The sequence below is a fragment of the Macrotis lagotis genome, chromosome 7 (genome assembly GCF_037893015.1).
Source record: "Macrotis lagotis isolate mMagLag1 chromosome 7, bilby.v1.9.chrom.fasta, whole genome shotgun sequence".
NCBI classification, from domain to species: domain Eukaryota; kingdom Metazoa; phylum Chordata; class Mammalia; order Peramelemorphia; family Peramelidae; genus Macrotis; species Macrotis lagotis.
This window is the reverse complement of record NC_133664.1, coordinates 69,328,836-69,342,174: the sequence shown is the minus strand read 5'-3', so window position 1 is coordinate 69,342,174 and position 13,339 is coordinate 69,328,836. Positions and strand designations below refer to the sequence as shown.

The 13,339-nt window shown below is 35.5% G+C and overlaps 1 long non-coding RNA gene across 1 annotated transcript in view; it reads right to left on the bottom strand.

Annotated features, from left to right (window-relative positions):
- LOC141492616 (uncharacterized) overlaps positions 1–13,339 on the bottom strand; it is a 35,916-nt gene that overhangs the window by 5,883 nt on the left and 16,694 nt on the right. Inside the window, exon 2 of the long non-coding RNA XR_012469983.1 lies at positions 4,165–4,260. This is a non-coding gene — a long non-coding RNA (uncharacterized LOC141492616). The remainder of the gene's footprint in view (positions 1–4,164; positions 4,261–13,339) is intronic.

Below are 13,339 nucleotides of genomic sequence, written 5' to 3'. Positions count from 1 at the left end.
TGGTGACTTAGCACAGCCCCCCTCACTAAAATCAATTCATGCGTTTGTCATGGCATCACTTCCCTTGATGTCATAGTCTTCTTTGAGAATGAAGGACAAATCATCTTTCTTACCTACTTCAATCACTGAATGGGCATTGCCTCAGTCAACCTGAGACCTTAGTTTAAAAAGGTCTCCCACTGGATCCAGAGTCATCCCCAGTCATTCTGATCCATACATAGCTAGTCACTGGATCTAGATGCTCCAGAGGACAAGTGAGGCAGGTGACCTTGCATAGCCCTCTCTCACTTAAGTCCAATTCACTTGCATGTCATGGTATCATCTCCTTGAGATTCTCTTTGAGAATGAAGGGTAAACAACAAGTTTCCTCGAAGTCACATGAAGTCATTGCAAATTAAGTCAAACTTTTCATTCCTTAATAGAAAGACAAATTAGAAGTGTCTTTAACCTGCACTTTCCCTCTCTGCATCAACTCCCCCAAGCAAGTGGTAGAAACCCTTTATTTCATTCCTTTCTCCCATTTGATTGCTGGGGAAGTACATTTTTTTTTTAATTCTTCCTTCTATAATTCTTGATCCAATGTAATAGTTTCTGTTTCAGTAGAAACTAGAAGAACAAGCTACCACTAAGATGGTGGAAGCAAAGTGAAGGGAGGAAGAAAAACCCTACAATCTAGCTGTGGAAAAATGGAGTAGATTTAGAGAAGATATGAGTTTAAAAATTTTAGTAGTGACATTGGGTCAGAAGACCATAGGAACTCATATCAACTAGCAACCCTTTATTTTATAGATTACCACAGTCAAACAAGTAGTAAGCATCACAGCTAAAATCTGAACTCATTTCCTCATACTTCTCCACTGCTTCAACTTCAAAATGAAGAAAGCTTCCTTTCCAAATGGAATTCCTCTGATTCTAAGAGATTCTGTCAGTCTAGAATTAGCTATAAAAAGGCAAGCCATCTACCCAGTCTGATCTCCCCCTTCATATCCATGGAGAAAAATAAGGGGTGAGAGCAGCTAGCAAAACAATCAGCAGACTTTGCCTACATAAAATACTTCATCAACGCTTTATAGTTCACAATCATTTTAAGAGTTGAGGGGAGCAGGAAGATTTACATTCTGCATCACCATCATAGGGTGTGAAATGAACCTCAAAGATCGTCTTCTAGTCCAACTCCCTTATTTTTACAGACGAAGAAAGAGAGGTCCAGGGAAGAAAGAGACTTGTCAAAAGTCACAAGCAATAAGCCTATCAGAAGTGGGATTTCAACTAGGGACTTATGACACAATTGTTCTATTGAAAATGAAATTTTAGAAAGATTTCTATTCAATCATTAAAATATAAAGTTCTAGTGCTTAAAGACTTAGTCACTCAAGAACTCTTGTTAGAACAATTCATTTTTCCTGAGAATTCCAGATTAGGTTTTATCATAATTTTTAAAATTTAAATTTTATTTTTAATTTTAGTTCCACAGATTTACCCTCCCTCCTCCTTTCCCCATCCATTGAGAAGGTAAGAAATATGCTATCTATTTCATATACATGGTATATTCAGTCATGCAAAACAATTTTCTACATTAGCTACATTGTAAAGAAGAAAAGAGAAAAGGAAAAATAAGTTCCAATCTGCACTGAGTCCATCAGTTCTTTCTCTGGGGATGAACATTTTTTTGATGATAATGTTAATACCACCACCACAGCACAAGTGTTATTTATGTAGAATTTTAACGTCTGCAATGTGTTTTCCTCATAGAGCCAGGAAAAGCGTATGCCCAGTGTACCTATGGATAGAGCATGGACCCTCAAGTCAGGAGGATCTGAGTTCAAATCCAACCTCAGATCCTTAATAATTACCCAGCTGTGTGACCTTGAGCAAGTCACTTAACCCCATTGCCTTGGGAAAAAAGTATATGCCTAAGAAGCCAACAATGCCTTGAGGTGCCCTTCTTTTTCTTTTTCAAGGTATTTAATTCCAATATCACTTATTATTAGGTAGAATAGCACTAATTACTCCAAAAGTCCTGTTGAATTGATTAAATGAGACCAATTTTTTCCTACGACCATTTATTTTCATTACCTTCATGACTAATACTGAGGTATTTACTGTCCCCACCCCAAAGATAAACCCAAAGCTTTCCAACATAACAATTATTACTAATTATTGTTATCCCTGCAAACATACTTGTTGGATTGTCTCATGGGGAGGCAAGGATGAAAAATGGCAAAATCACAGAATCATAAAATGAGACTATCTAGTTTAACTCCATTTTATAGATGAGGAAAATAGGGCTCAGGGAGGCTAATGTCCTACAGGTAGCATGTAACACAGTTGAAATTCAAACTACAAACCTCTGATAATAAGTCTTAGGAAATTTTGAGGGACAAAGAAGTTAAATAACTTGCCCAAGGCCAACTAGGTAATGGAGCCAAGTCATCAGGACTCCAAAGAAGTATGGTCTCTACCCTCAAAAAGATTATAGTTTATCAAGGAGGAATCAGAAGGGGGGAAAAAATCTCTAATATATATTTTATACAAGGTAAAATGTGAAAGGAGAAGCAAAAGAGAAATCTAGAAAAAAATACTAAAGAAAAACTGAAGCTTAAAAGGAGAAATCGCTTTTATTTGGGGAATCAGGAAAGCTTCATAGAGGACATGAATGTACCATGGAAAAAGAGAATTTTAATGAGGTAAGATGTCACTGAAGTTCATTCTAGACAAGAGGTTTGTGAGAATATATAAAGTCAAGAGAATGCAGGTTGGGGTCAGGCAATAGGAAGTCCAGTTTGGCTAGAACATAAATCTGACTGTAGCATGATTAAAGTTGGCTAAAGCTAGATTAAAGAACGCCTTAAATATTCGATGATAGCTTTTTGGTTCCTATGAGAGCAATATAGGATCCTGAATGTGAAATTATTTCCAAAATTAGGTTAGGTAGAATACAATGTAATCATGGGGGTTGAGGAAGTTGATGAGCTGAGATAGGATGTTACAGAGGGTCATCCATCTAAATCCAGAAGCCACCAAGGATGACTACAAAGGCTGGGGTTCTGAAGAAGAGATTTCAAAGACATGAAAAGAAGGTAGAACTTGACTTGAAAAGTAGCAGATGATAGCAGAGACAGTCCTTGTCAAGGTGCACTCTTTCTGACCTCTCCCCTACTTCTCCCTCAAACTTTACACGAAATCTTTTAATCTTGCTTTAATTCAAGCTTCATCTGTAGATTATGTATTTGAGAATAGCTAAATCACAAACATTAAACAAAAATTTCAAATGCAAGCAGATATTTAAGAATCCAGGTAAAGTTCCTCTTTTTTTTTCTATCCAAAATAGTTCATGGAAAATTCATGTCAATCTCATTTTTTTGTCAAAAAAAATGCAGAGACCAGATCAATGCTAAAAGTCACAACTAAAAAACTAAGACTATATTATCATGTCCATGGCTTGATATTTAACATACATCATTTATTCTGCCTTTATTTAACCTTAGTTTCTGATCTGCCTATTTAAAATGAGAATAATGCTCAAATTACTGCATTGCCTAAGGACACAGACAATCTCTCTAAACTGTAATTACAGGTATTTCAATAATACCTCTCAATTTTGTGATTAGTTGCTTTCCCCCAAGGACTCTGATGAGAGTACAATAGGTTCATGGTAAAAACCTGTTTACCTCAATCACTAGAATTATGAGGACTATTGGGGGTGGGGGAGGAAGAAAGGAATGGAGGATAGAATCCCAAGAATAACCCAGAAATAAAGTGTCAAGTGTCTCAACTTCCAGAAGAGGATCCAATTCAAAGCAAAGCCATACTAAGAGAGTTGAAGGTAATAGTGAGAAATAATAGTAATGAGGGAGTTTGTTCCAGGAATGAGAAAGAGACTGTAGAAGAAAATGATAGATGGAAGTAAAACTTACAAGCCTTGACAACTGATTGGATATGGAGAGGAGAGAAGAGAGGATAAAGAATAGAGAATGCTTCCTGAGAAGAACATGAGTGATGGGAAAATGGAGGTACACTGCAGAAATTAAGCAGCAGCGTAACATGGGTTTAGGAAGAGTTCTGAGTTTGTTTTTGTTATTTCAAGTTGGAATCTCAGAAGCCATGTACACCAACCCCTTCAAATAAACATCTGAGAAAACCCAAGTAAGCTAAGTGACTCACCCAAGGTTATTCAGGCAGTATTAAGAGACTGGATTTGAACCTTTGACTCCAGAGTTTTTCCTGTTGTACCACACTTTCTGAATCTCAGTTCCTCATCTATAAAAACAAAAATAACAATCTGTCACAACCCTTTGAAGTAAGTAGGAGGGGACTAAAAGAGATAATGTATAGAAAGCATTTTGAAAACATTAAAATACTACAAAAATGCCAAATTCAATATAATAAACCCAAAGTCAGCCTTTTCTGAATGACCATTATGATTAATAGCTGCTATTTCTTGAAGGAAAGTTCCATCAAAACAAGTAAAACCACTAAAACCGCCAGGATTTTTCCTATAGTCTCTAAATGATCAATGGGATCTATGCCAAAACTATTCCTCTCAGTCCAGTCATATTGAAACTTCCCACCCATTTCCAACGTGCTAGAGTTCTAAAAAGCCATTAACTATGAAAGCAGAAGTATTTTCTTTACTACTTATTCATTTATATTTAGGTAGGTATTAAGTCCAAATCTCAGAACCAGGAATTTATTTTCAGCTTACATATTGACTAGGTTTATCATTGAGACACACCTTGGTCAGACACTGTCAATTAAAGTTATGCTGTTTCATGAATAATGCAAAGTTCTATGTACCTTGGCAACCACAAAAACTATTATACTGACATTGAAACTTAATCCATCCTTATTCAAAATGAAGACTGAGACATCTGTTAGGCTTTTTAAAATTACTGTTATGATTATTCTTATGCTCAACATCACTACTAAATTATAAGGATCCAAGAGGGAAAAGGTGACCTTTTCCCTGAATGATGTGTCTCTTCCAGTGCTTAGTAGGTACTTTCAAACTGCTGATCAGAAGTGAATCTTTTCTCCTTTTCTTATTTTAAGCGAAAAGAATTTGACTACAAACACATAGCTAAGGTATTTTGATCATTCAGACTTCCTGATCCAAGACTTGGATGTAAATAATTATAAAAACTTTAAAAAACTAAAAGTGTATGTTAGTAAAAAAAACTGTTATAAATTCATATTATTCATGGAACAGACATTACAAATATTGTGTATTTTTTGACTTTTGTTCCCAAAGTACCTTCTTAGCAGAAAGGTAATTGTGCCTTATGTGGGGGCTAGATGAGGGTAAATTGAGTATACCTCATTCTGATAAATGGCACCTTAAGAGTTATCAACCCTTCAGACATCACTGCCACCTGTTGTCAGAAGCCAGTACTATTATCTTTAAAATGATTATTCTGTACCCCAAATAGCATTCCATTCATCATTCCTTTTCATTCACAAAAGTACTCATCTAAGGAAGGGCAAGATAGAACAAGGGCCAAAGATTACCACTTAGAAAAACCACCAAGGAATAAGGTTATGCACATAACTAGTTCTCTGGTCTGAACAATGGGTCATGAGACCATGGATTTATAGGAGGACTGTCCTGTCTAATGCTTCATTTGACAGATGAAAAATTGAGGTCCAATAATTTAAGGTCAGTAAATAACTAACATATTTAAATTCAAGCCCTCTGACCATCAATAAATAGCTCTTTCTCATCCAATCTACTTTGTGACTTTGTTCAGAGGGGAAGTACATTTGACAAATGAAAACTTTAGAAAGGACACTTCTCACTGACAAGATGCAGACTGAAATAGAAATGTAATAGGAGAATTAGCTGAAGGAAACAGAAATGTTTCATTTAGAGAAGAGAAGGTTTGGTGAGAACTGTCTACAAGCACTTTAAGGGATGTCATGAGGAGTAAGGATAAGATTTGTTGTTTGCTCTAGAGTGTAGAACCAAAAGCCAAAAGGTCATGTAAGGAAAATCTTAATAATTAAGAACTGTTCAAAAGTAAAATGGGTTGGGATGCTGCAGAAGGTAGTGGGTTATCTGTCACTGGAGATCTCCAGGCACAGGTGGAATTCCCTCTTGTGAGGGATAAGATGCAACTTATGCAACCACTTCTAAGTGTAGTCCAAACCAGATTAAAAATGTATTTGGGGGTGGCTAGGTGGCATAGTGGACAAAGCACCGGCCTTGGAGTCAGGAGTACCTGGGTTCAAATCTGATCTCAGACACTTAATAATTACCTAGCTATGTGGCCTTGGGCAAGCCACTTAACCCCATTTGCCTTGCAAAAACCTAAAAAAAAATGTATTTGGAAAATAACAAAATAAATAAAACATAATAATATGCAGCCTCTGGGGATTCTTATATACAGATTTGAGACCATCATTTCTATTTGAGCTTGTCACCATTGCTGTAGAAGGAATTCTTATCTGAGTTCATATTAGAGGGGGCAGGGTGTCTCCTCCCATTAGTATGGGAGAGGTCCCTTCCCATTCTTTGAAGCTGTGGTTCTAAATAAGCCAGTCCAGATGTCAGCAACTCCAGAAGTAAAATGAACCATTTTTGTGAGATGAGAGCATCTTCTTGGTCAATTGCTTATTTCCAGCAAAATCTTCAATGATATATTTAGTCGGAGCCTCCACAGAATTTTGTCCTCTGCAACTACTCAGAAAATGAGATACTGGAACTGAATCTTTATGAATTTTTCAGTTTACTATTTTGTTCACCCTTTCCATGAACCAGTTCCTTCTTCTATCTTCCAATTCTCTCTCTCTCCCAATGAAGAAGATAATTTCTACCTTTACTTCCCCATCCCAACCACAATCTGAATTCAGTCTACTTATTTCCTAGGGCATTCATTTTACAACTAGTCACCTAAATTATACTTTGTGCCACTTCTGATACCCTGATGTCTTTGTTCTTTTGGCTTTGGGATTGGTTTGTAGGTTTTTTGGTACATAAAGTTACAAATATGTACATAGTTATAGTAATGCAAGGGAAAACTTCTTAATTAGAGCTTTCCAAAAGTGAAATGAGCTGGGATACTGCATAAGGTAGTAGATTATCTGTCACTGGAGATCTCCAGGCATTAGCAGAATGCCCTTTTGTGGGAGATAAAATGCAAACCACAATACTTCTAAGTATGGTCCAAATACAAATTTCTTAAAAATGAGAAATTCAAATTATTTTCAAAGCTGTGTATTTTCAATTCCCTAACATTCATTGTATTATCTTCTAAGAATTTTAAACATTTTTAAAATAAACTTTTTTCTCATTTCTCCCTGATTTCCTCCCTAAAAAAATGAAAACCCTTGAATTAGATTGAATTCAATGAGAAATTCCCCATTTTATGCATGTCTGAAAAATCTTCATCTTTTCTGTATCCTGAATTTATATCTTATTACCAATCCTTTAAAATTATGGATGGTCTTGAAGTTATCAGCAAAGAGTTTTTAAGACTTTCCAAATTATTTTTCCTTACTATGTTGTTACTGTATAAAATTATTTTCCTTGTTCTTCTCAAATCATACAATTGTCTGAAATCATCTGTCATTTTTTACTGGACAATAATATCCTATTATATTCATATATCAAAATTTATTCATTCATTTCCCAATTGTTTGCAGTTGTTTATTTAAAAAACTTATATTTTTGTACAGGCGGAGTCTTTCCTTCTTTCTGTGATATCTAAGGGGAATAAGCTACCTTCTGTTTATATCCATATTATATGTACATTGTAGCTATTACTCAGTCATATCCAACTCTATGATTTTGACGTTTTCTTGGTAAAGCTATTCCAGCTCATTTTTCAGATGAGGAAACTGAGGCAAAAGAATTAAGTGACTTTTCCCAGGATCACACCATACAGCTATTAAGTGTCTGAAGCCAGAATTGAACTCAGGAAAATAATAGAAAGGCCATTGTGGCTAGATGAAAGAGTATGCATAGTTTAGTGATTTGGGGGTATTATTCCAAATTGCTTTCCAAAGTAGTTAGAGCAATTCACAGTTCCACCTTTAGTATATTCGTTTATAGGCTAACAATTGTCATTTTCCTTTAGTCATTTTTGACAATCTGATGGTTGTGAGAAAAGTGCCTATGAGCTGTTTTAATTGCCTTTTCCCCTAATATTTGGAGCAAATTTTGTTCATATGACTTGATGGCAAAACTGATATCAATTCATTATATATCTTGGATGTCAGACGTTTAATAGTGAGTGACCCTTGCTACAAAGAGTTTTCCCCAGTTAATTTTGTCCCTTCTAATTTTAATGGCATTAATTGTCTGTGCAAAAGCTTTTCCCAAGATGAGATGATGAGGGCTTGAACCAGAGTGAAGGCAGTGTCAGAAAGAGAAGGACAAAGATACAGGGAACGTTACAAAGGTAAAAAATGGCAGATTTGATCATTGATAGAATATGGGGCAGGAGGGAGAGAGAGTTTAAAATGACTTTAAAGTCATTCAGAGTGAAATGTCTAAAAGACATTTCTTAGAGAAGTTGAGACTGGAAGATAGAAGAGAAGTTAGAAATATACATGTAAATCTGAGAGCCTTCTACACAGACATAATAATCAAAATCATGAGAAGTATAAAAAAGTGTTCAGTAGTTATACAGTTTCTCTGTTGTCCTTAAGTAGACCCCAAATATGTTTGTATTAATTTCCTATCTCCCCACTTCCTGTGTAAATTCTTGTAGAACAGGAATAATACTTTGTTTTGGATGGTCCTCAAAGCATTTATCACAGTGGTGATGGGTGGAAATGGCAGCAGAGTATAGGGAAAGACCCTAGACCTTCTACTTAACCAAAGGTTTGACCTTAGGCAAGTCACTTGATGTCTTTCTGAACTTTAGTGTCTTATGGATTTAGTTTCTTAAGGACAGTAACCCATGTTAACTGCCTTCATAATAGTTGAGAGGAAAATAATTGTAAACCTTTGATTGCTATGTAAATAATGAGTTGATAAATCTAACAATAAGATATTACACAACTCCACCACCAGTGAAGGGAGGGATAATTTTCCACAATAGACAAAGTAATGAACTTAATATTGATTCCTTACTAAATTCTAGACATGGTTTATTTAATGGATTTGAGGCCTCAGAAAGGTGAATATTAGAAGTTTGCATTCTATAGGTTTGTTACTTGAGAAACTAACCTTTTTTTTGGATTTCAATGCAATGTTTGGCAAAGTCTCTCAAGATAATCTGACAAATGGAGAAATATGGAGTACTGTTAGCTAGATTAATATAACTTAGTGATCTACTGTTTTATAGAAGTATTGATTAACTGATCAATGTCAACCTAGAAAAAAGTCTCCAGTGGTATGCCAGAGCACTCTGTCTTCAACCTGATGTTATTTAACAAAATATATAATTAAGTGCCAATTACAAATGAGAGATCTGTGCTAAATCTTGGGAAAGAAAAAAAATCTCTACCATCAAGGGGCTTATGATATTAACTTTCATTTACAAATTATTATAAGGTTCATGACCTGCTTGCCTTAGAAAACCTAAGACAAATAGCATGAGTATAATTATCCCTATTTTAAAAACGAAAATAAAAAAACAAACAAACCTGAAGTTCTGAGAAGATATAGGACTTGCCTATGATCACAGAAACTAGTAAGTTTCTGGGATGTTTCTCAACAGAGTGAGTAAGCACACACAAAAAATATAGTGCAGCACAAGACCAAATGTGGTAAATGATAAAGGTCAGACAAGATACTCTGAGGAACTTGAGGAAACGGTCATTTTCATCAAAAGAATTCAAGAGAAAGTGATATCTTATTGTCTGATCTTGCTATCTCTTATACTTTATGTTTCTTCCTTAAGGATATGATTTCTCTCTCATCACATTCAATTTGGATCAATGCACAGCATGGAAATAATGTAAAGATTGGCAAATTGCCTCCTGTGTGTGTGTGGGGGGGGTTGTAAAACTCAAAATAAATAAAATCTTTAAGTACAAAAAAAAAGAATTCAAGAAAACAGTCATGAAAGAGGTCACTTCTCAGTGGATGAAAATATAAATGCCTGTTTACCAAATTTTCAAATAGAATGAAGCTGGGAAGAATACTTAAAATGTTGAATAATAGAACTGGAAAAAAAAAAACAACCCAAATATCCCACAGACCAGAGTCCAAATTTTTACCTTTTAAATTTCATTTTGATACAATTGTTCCTCTACTCAGGTGTCCAGCCACAGAATAGGGAAACACAGCCTAATGCTGACAGAAAGAAGTCTAACAGTTTGAGTTGACTGGAAGCTCAATAATACTAATCTTAGATCACATTAATAGAAATATTTCCAGAACAAAGGAAATGACATATATTCTTTCCTGGTCAGACTACACCCAAGTCTATTGTGCACAGCTCTGGGCTAAGTGAACCATAGACAAACTGGAGGTTGTCCAAAGATTTAGATGAAAAAGATAACTGAAGCAACTGTTCAGCCTGCAGGAAAATTTAAGTTGCAAATTGATGCTGCAAAATTGATGAGGAATCCTTTTTTTCTCTTTGACCTCAAGAGGGCAGAATTAAGATCTATGAAGGGCAGTTACAGAGAGCCAGATTTCAGCTCATCATAAGGAAGAATTTTCTAACCAATTTCCTATCCAAAAATGGAAGAGTTGCCTCATGAAGTACCCAGCTCCCTGTTACTGGAAATATTCAAGAAGTTGGGTGATCACTTCTCAGAAAAATTATAAAAGAGATTCTAACATAGAACAGATCCCTAAAGTTTCTTCTAACTTGAAGATGCAATAATTCTGTCTTTACAGAATTCAGTGATCTCTTCCTTGGAGGTACTTGAGTGGCATGGCAACTAGACCCAGGCCTTCCACAATGATCGATATTTGTGCATATAGGTCAAAAACACCATGATCATGTTTAAAAATTGAGGCATAGGCTAGATTTGGACTTTGTTTCTTATTTTGAGCATTAATGCCTGCCACTAAAATTGCATTCCAGTCTTATAATTTTGTGGAGGTAGTCCTGGGTTTTCAAAGGTTATGAGGAATTGCAAGCCCTAGCAGGTCCTGGAAAGACTTCAAGTATGGGCCTGAAAATTAACCACATATATGCTGAGAAGCAACCCAGAAATGTTCAGAGGGCTCATCACCAACCAGGCGATGATTTTTTTTTTGAGTCATAGCAACAAATGAAGAATGTCTACAGTAGCAGAGGTTTTGATCTATGTATGTGGAGGAGGTAAAATAAATTAACAAAACCAAATTTTATCAAAATTCACAGAAAATGAGTCATTTATAAATATTCATTCTACTTTTTCACTTTTGACAAATGTCTCATCTTAACCTTGCTGCCCTTCAACATACCTTGTTATGCCGCACCAACTTTAAGCAAAAGAGCTGTTTAATGTATAATAGAGATAGAATGTATATGCTTATATATGAATGTATCTCCCCAAATAATATATGTCACTTGAAGGCAGGAGCAGGACCTAACACAAATTGGGTATTGGATAACTACTTGTTTGATTAAATAATAACTCCAGTCTATAAACATAATTAGGGGAAACATAATATGAACATATCAATTTGTATAAATTCTGACCATTTATACAACTAGCAAATTTCTTATTCTCAAACCAAGGAGATTTGACTAAGTCACCTGAGAGTTCTAACATGTTAGAACAAGCGTGAAACAAAGTATTCTAAAGATGATAGAAACCAAACATTTTCAAACATGTTCATTTTGAAATAGTTTGGAGCTTTCCTTTTTCCTTTTTTTTTCCTTTTTCCTCTCTTCTCTTAGTCCAAATCCTGTGATCCTGATAGGATCACAAACAAAACGAAGAATAAAACCTAGAAGGGTTTTATCTATAGCTTCTATTGAGTTTAGAAAGTCATAGCAAACATTTCATAGCAAACTCATCAAAAATACAGAAAGAACTCAAAGGATGCAAGGGCAAAAGAATGGAAAGAGGAAAAGCAGTAGGGGTTCTCCTTGAGGCAAAAACCTATAATATTAAAGTTACCTGGAAACACAGAAAGATATTCAGTGACTTGCTTCAGGGTCACACTGCCAGAATGGATGAGAGGTAAGACTCCAACCCAAGTCTTCCCAATTAAGAGCTCAACTTTATAGCCTGCAGTGCCTCAATGTGACAATGCAACATATTTTAATTAATTTATTCTTAATAGGAATAACGATGGACAGAAGAAAAATTTTATAGCATTCTGATTTGGGAAAAAAAAAAAGGAACATTCCAGAGTAGCACAGTCTTGTATTTTGGCACAAATTCATGAGCTGATATCTCCACCCAGAAATATATTTATAATGAACATAAAAAACCCAAACAGTTTTCAAAATTAAAATAAGAATGGGTACTTGGTAAGCATTAAATGTTTTTTTTTTCATTTGCATCATATTCAAAGGAATATTTAAGTTGCTAAAACTAACCACAGACTTATGTGATTTCCTTACATACTCCTAAATATCTATGATTATGTTCAGGAAAATTAGGGTGCTTAGCTATAGCTTTGTTAAGGAAGAAATCTTTTACAAAATCCTCTTCAAACTGAATAGAACTAACCTGGGACCATTAATTTTTCCTTGGCTAAGACTTCTCTATCCTTTCGTTAACAGTTGTTGGATTTTAGGGGGTGCCTGTTCATGGGGGCAAGGTTTTTTTCTTTAAGTTTGGGCAGATGTGTAAAAGATAATGAGATAAAGATGACTCTGGAAGGTAGACAACACCAGAATCCTTGTCCTAGCCTTGCCACAAACTACTCATGTGATCTGGGGCAAGCCTCTTAACCTCTCTTGGTTTCAGGTTTCCTTGTCTGTAAAATGAGATGAATGGAGGCAGTTAAACCAGTTAGGAGGCCACTGCCATCATCCAGGCAAGAGGTTATAAAGGGTTTAAATTAAGGTTGCAACCATGGAAATGAGTATGGGGGGGGGGGGGAGAGGAAGGGTTGAGGAGAGAAAATATAGGTGAAAATCTCTTCAAGAATTGGGATTAAGGGTGGCTAGTCAGGAGTACCTGGGTTCAAATCTGGTCTCAGGCACTTAATAATTACCTAGCTGTGTGTCCTTGGGCAAGCCACTTAACCCCATTTGCCTTGCAAAAACCTTAAAAAAAAAGAATTGGGATTAAGATGATTGAGAATGAATAGAAATGGAAAGCAGAGAAAGGTTAAATGATTTACCAGGTCCAGGCTACATCTACAAATGTGTTAGTCTCTTGCTTCTCCCATTATACAACAAGAAATTATAACTAGATATGATTTCTGAGGGAACTAAACCATTAAATCTTTATGTTGCATTTCCTAAGTGATTTTTAGGCATAACCAAAAGTA